Source organism: Pezoporus wallicus, unplaced genomic scaffold (genome assembly GCF_028554395.1).
Source record: "Pezoporus wallicus isolate ANWC-B61680 ecotype Strahan unplaced genomic scaffold, APGP_CSIRO_Pwel_v1 contig_14741, whole genome shotgun sequence".
Taxonomy (NCBI): Eukaryota; Metazoa; Chordata; class Aves; order Psittaciformes; family Psittacidae; genus Pezoporus; species Pezoporus wallicus.
In genome coordinates, this window is record NW_026637384.1 from 24547 (window position 1) to 30546 (window position 6000).

The 6000-nt window shown below is 61.6% G+C and overlaps 1 protein-coding gene across 2 annotated transcripts in view; it reads right to left on the reverse strand.

Moving 5' to 3' along the window:
* The window catches only part of LOC130597048 (26S proteasome non-ATPase regulatory subunit 4), a 30375-nt gene extending 24418 nt beyond the window's left edge, over positions 1-5957 (reverse strand). Inside the window, exon 1 of one of the 2 annotated variants that reach the window (XM_057405256.1) lies at positions 5937-5957. The gene's annotated coding sequence lies outside the window, so the exon portion shown is untranslated. The remainder of the gene's footprint in view (positions 1-5936) is intronic. The other variant, XM_057405257.1, reaches the window with a different exon arrangement.
* Between the last annotated feature and the right edge of the window lie 43 nt (positions 5958-6000).

Consider the following 6000-nt stretch of genomic DNA (forward strand, 5'->3'; position numbering starts at 1 on the left):
CCGCACACATCACGAAGCTCAGCTGTGTGGAAGGAGCAGGGCAAGCTGAGCCCCAGGATGCATCACCCCAGCGCCAGCACGCTCGGCCCCGCCGCCCATCACAGGGAAGCAAGCGGCCAGGGCCAACGGGTCCCACTCCTGCTCGAAACCAGGATCATCCTGCTCCCTCCCCTGGACCCTGCCTGCAGGGGGTGGCCCCGCTGGTGAGAGCACTCCCATGCACACAGGGGGCAGTGCGAGCCCATGCCTGAGCCCCCCACCAAACTCTACCTGCTTGGAGCCTCCATGGATGCACCCACCCCGCTGGCCCCCCTCACAGATGGCAGCTGGGATCAGTTCCCTTCCCTAATCCAAGGCCGGGGCTCCGAACGGGAACAGCAGCGAGATTTCTTCCCTTCAAAGTGCAGCGCAGGCAGAAAGCAAAGCAGAAAAAGCCCTTCTGGAACAATCCTGCTGGGGCACCCAGGGCTGCGCAGAGCTGGGGAGAGGTCAGGAGAGCGCTTACACAACACGCTTCAATGGGACAGCAGCTTTTGTTGAGCAGGGCAGCAGCTTGTTTAGTGGGAAACAACCCCAGAACACACCAAGTGTTGTCAATCCTCAAAAGCTGAGGCAGTAAAACTGCACTCTGGTTACTGGCCAGGGGGAAGGCATGCTTGTCTGAAGCACACAGATGCAGTACAGCTACCTCTTCGAAAGGACTTCACTGAGCAGCACAGAAAGCTGAAATCTACACAAGGAGAAACAAGAAGGTTACAGAGGAGTCGTGGGGAACGGAGAGATCAGCGGCTCGAGGAAACAGGAGAGGGTTCCCGCAAGAAACACTGACACCAACCCTGTTTCCACAAGTTAAGGCCCAGACTTTGCAAGCAAAACACTTCTGAGCGGGGCACCTTCACTGTGCACAGCAGAATCCTCTTCCAGGGCGCTGGAAGATGGAAGCCTACACATTGAATTGGCTTTCCTTATGGAAAACTGCAGAAGTGTGGCCTGAGCGGAGTCCGAGCCAATGCTCTGAATCACGGCAGCTGGGGATGGATGAAAGCCCACGAGAACAGGCAGCGTGCCCCTGCCAGCCCACACCACGGCCCTCCAGAGCAAGATAAAGCACTCACGAGCACTTGATCGGGGCTGGAAGGCCAAGCAGTGAGGAATGATGGTGAAATTCCCTGCATCAACAGGTCTGTTAGAATCATAGAATAGTTAGGGTAGGAAAGGACCTTGAGATCATCCAGTTCCAACCCCCTGCCATGGGCAAGGACACCTCACACTGAACCAGGGCACCCAAGGCTCTGTCCAACCTGGCCTTGAACACCGCCAGGGATGGAGCATTCACAACCTCCCTGGGCAACCCATTCCAGTGCCTCAGCACCCTCACAGGAAAGAATTTCCTCCTTATATCCAATCTAAACTTCCCCTGTTTCAGTTTGAACCCGTTACCCCTTGTCCTGTCACTGTCACTGTCACTCTAATGAAGAGTCCCTCCCCAGCATCCCTATAGGCCCCCTTCAGACACTGGAAGCTGCTCTGAGGTCTCCCCGCAGCTTCTCTTCTCCAGGCTGAACAGCCCCAACTTCCTCAGCCTGTCTCCATACAGGAGGTGCTCCAGCCCCTGCTCATCCTCGTGGCCTCCTCTGGACTTGTTCCAACAGTTCCACGTCCTCTGTGTGCTGAGGACCCCAGACCTGCACACGATGCTCCAGGTGAGGTCCAATACCTTGTGTTAAGGCCACTGAGGACATTGAAGCAAAGGCCTCAAAGCAGCCACAGGAGAGCCTGCGAGCTCGGCTGCCAGACGAAGAGCCCTTGCCCGGTGCACGCTCCTGCTCGGGGCCGTTGGAGGCCTGCAGCTGACGTCCACAGGACCGAACGCACTGCCCTGCATTAGCACATCTCCCTCCTGTCCCCTGCGCCCGGGTTCAGGAGCCTGGGGATGGAGGCGCGGGACGGGGCGCTCGGCGGCTGGTGCCAGCCGGCGGGTGACAGGCAGGGCAAAGGGCCGGGGGAGACCCAATCTCTGCCGCGTCATGCGGGTGCTTCTGGACACGCTGCTGGGGTGACAGCAGAAAGCCTTCCTCAACCTCTCCTCAGCACAGAGCCTGCGGGAGGAGGGCAGCCCGCGGTGCAGAGGTTTCCATGCACGAGGTCAGCAGCATTCCCGGTGTCCCCAGGAGAGCTCTGCAGGCAGGCACGACCCCCCTAAAGCCACTTAAAAACCAAACCAAGCACCAATGCCTTCCCCAGAGCTGAGAATGACCCCCGGAGGGGTCTGGGCTGCCCTCCATCGCACAGCTCATGCACACAAGCGCTGCCCCCCCGCCAAACTGTGGCCCCACTGTTGGGGTTCATCCCAGCCATTCCAGTGTCCTTGAGCGCTGCCATCCTACCCCAAGAGAACCCACCGGGGCTGGGGAAAGGAACGTTTTCCTTCCCAGCACAGCAAGGAACAGCAGTCACAAGAGCACCAGCAGCCCCCGTGTCTGGACGTGCACGGAGCACGTCTGACACTCGACGCAGAGCCTCCACTGAACACAAACCCCACCAAACTCAGGGAAAACCCCTGGGAGGGAATGAAAGGAGCTCGAGGCACGGGATGCCTTCAGCACCAGGGATGGAGAGCAGATGGCAGGACCAAAGGGTGGAGCCTTGCACACAAAAGGCCACCGAGCAATGGGTCCGCAGCATCTGCTCCCGACTCCAACCCCAGCATCCCTCTCCAGGGAGCAGCAGGGACCCAGAGCCCAGCAGCCACAGGAACGCTCTGGTCCTTGCTATGGAGCTGCTCGGCGGAGCGAGAGCACCCCACAAGTGCAAACCCACAGGGAGCAGGAGCAGCACAAACACCTCCAGCCCCAGGGCGCAGGCTGGGAATGAGGCACGGCCGAGGCAGGCAGGATGCTGGCCACAAGTATCCCTGTTATTGCTTTGCCATATGGGTCACGGCAAAACCACCTTGGGGGGAGGAGGAAGGAGGTTAGCCCTGCAGAAGAGGGGGCAGACTGAAAGGCATTTCTGGGCAGGAGCACTTTTGATGGCAACTCCTGCCCCTGTAACCTACCGAAGGCTGCAACCTCCTTGCCCACAGCGGTTTGAAAACCAACCCTCCCACTGGCTGCAGACGATGGATTCCACGTCTCTGCCTCGCTCCTGACCGCTTGCATGAGTTAACCTTTAAGCAGACCCAGACACCAACACCCTCCCAGTGAATGGGAAGTGCAGCTTTAGAGCTGTGGGGAGCTGCTCTGGGGACACAAAGCCCATGGATAACTGCTCCAAGCAGTCCTCTCCCAGCCTGCACACAACCCCAAGCCCCTCTGCCGGAGGAGCTCCAAACCCGCCCCAGAGGAAGCGGGCAACAGGGACACCAGGATGAGCACCCTGCCCGCTGCAACACCTGCATCAGGGGCAAGACAAACACCCCCTTCCCAGAGGAGGGAGATCCAGGTCAGGTGTAAAGACATCCTTCCTGCCTTGGGAACGGCCTGCTGTTTAAACAAGGCAGAATCCGCAGGGATACGGGGAGCGAACGCGTTTAATCACTGCTCTCACCCAGTAACCGAGAAAGGGCAAACCTCAGCGCAACGCTGAAGAGGAGGCCCTGGTCCTGGAGCAGGGCAGCAGAGCTCCCCAGGCCTGCAGGGCTTGGAATAAGCCCTGAGCAGCCCCTTGCACCACGAGGCAGGGGGAAGGAGGAGCAGCGTGCCGCGGGGAGCACCACGCGCCAGCACAGCACCCAAGGGCCCCCAGAGGGGACAGTGGGAGCCGGAGGCAGGACCCAGGTGATGACACCCAGAGCTGGGGGCTGGGAAGGAAGGGCCGTTGGGATGGTGCCAAACTCGGGGGCCAGCCCTTTCTGGGTGCTGAGCAGCAGGAAGGGCTCAGCAGCTCAGGGCCTGCGCTCACCTCGCTCTTGGGATGAGCTCCCTGGGCCCAGGAGGGACTGATCCATTCTGAGGGCAATTCTTTTGTCTGTGGGCCCCAGGGAGGGGCCTGAAGCCCGGGTGACAACAATGATGATGGGGTGACAACGACGACGACAGGGTGACAACCACGACGAGGGGGTGAAGGGGTGACAACAACTGGGTGACAACGACAACGGGGTGACAAGGGGTGAAAAAGGGGTGATGGGATGACAAGAAGGGGACAATGACAGCAGGGTGATGAGGTGACAATGGGGTGACAATGGGGTGACAATGGGGTGACAATGGGGTGACAATGGGGTGACAATGGGGTGACAATGGGGTGACAATGGGGTGACAATGGGGTGACAATGGGGTGACAAGGGGCTCTCAACACCCTCAGGATAAAGGAGCTGCAGCCCCCAAAGCACCAAAATCCCCCAGGTTTTGGCACATGGCTGCTTCAAAGCAAAAGCAGCAAAATAAAACCTCGTTGGCTGCCTCCCCAGGACATTAAATACGCATGGAAGCAGGGAGAGCGTCCACATCCCCTTCACCCAGGCTGCAGGCACCAGTGCCAGCCCCATGGGGCAAACTGCACCCTGGATCAGAGGGCGACAGCGCTCCAAAACGCCATGGCAGGACTCGAGGTGGAACCATGGAATGGGTCGGGTTGGAAAGAACCCCGAGATCATCCAGTTCCAACCCCCTGCCATGGGCAGGGACACCTCACACTAAACCAGGGCACCCAAGGCTCTGTCCAAGCTGGCCTTGAACACCGCCAGGGATGGAGCATTCACAACCTCCCTGGGCAACCCATTCCAGTGCCTCAGCACCCTCACAGGAAAGAATTTCCTCCTTAGATCCAATCTGAACCTCCCGTGTTTCAGTCTGAACCCGTCACCCCTTGTCCTGTCACTGCAGGTGATTCAGTCTCCCATAGAACAAAGCAAAACCCCACATCCCCACACGATCCAGGCCCCCTCTGTCCCGCAGCGCTCTGGCGCCCGAGCCCCTCCAGCACCTCGGCAGGATCGCTCCTGTCGCATGCTTGCTCTTGAAGCCCTTCAAGCTCTTTGAAGCCAACTCCTCCTCCTCAGCTCACAGGAGGGGGAAGAGCCCTAAGGAAGGCCCAGAGCAACAGGGAAAGCCGCCGGGGTCCTGCCCCTGGACGCAGCAGCCATGGGAAGCCAACGCTCCTCTTCCTCCTCCCAAACCGGCTCTATGGGACCGACAGGTCCGGCCTCCCGCACACGTAAGCAGAGGTAAAGCAGCTCCAGCCCCAAGGACGCTGCCTTCAGCCCCCCGGTTTCTTCTCTCCCTGCTGGGCCGGGGGTGCCGGGGCAGCCTCCATCAGTTGCAGGGCAGTGAAAGGCCGGGATTTGCTCACTCCAGCGCTCAGGAATACCTGGATTTGGCCCAATGCAACCGCCGAGGCTCTGAGAAAGCCGGGTGGGTTCCCAGCCCCCAAACCAGGGGGAAGGAGCTGCTCTGGGGCCTGCGGGAAAAGGGAACCCGGCCCCGAGCCCCCCAGGAACGCTGTGAAGCGGCAGCTCCGGGTTGAAGGCCCACGAGTGCCCCCTCTTGCCCCACCGCCCGTGACCATCGCCCTGCAGGGACGAGGGCAGCGCCCGGGCCCGGGTCCCGGTGGGGCCCCTCAAGGCCTCTCCCTTGACTCCTCCCGGCTCCAGCCCGGACCCGACCACGAGGGCTTCGCACGGCCGCGACCTCGCCTCCCCGCCGGGAGCCGCCTCCGGGCCCAGCACAGCCCGGCCTCGAGGAGCTCTTTGGGCCGCCCCCATCCCTCCGTCCCCCCGCGGCTGAGCCCGGATCCGGGCCCCGTTCCCCCCACAAGCAGGGTCAGGTCTCCCCCTGCCCCACAGCACAGCCCCCGCTAACGCAGTCCCCATCCCCTCCCCACAGCGGCCTCTGCCCCATGGGGTCCGGAGCCCCCCCGCGTGCCCCCATGGGGCTCTCACCGCGCACCCGCCGCCTCAGCCCCGACCCCTCCGCGCTGCCCCCACACCCGGTCCCTACCGCCCAGGCCTCCGCTGCTGCCGCTGCTCCCGCCCGACTCGGGCCCCGCCGCCGCCGCCATCTT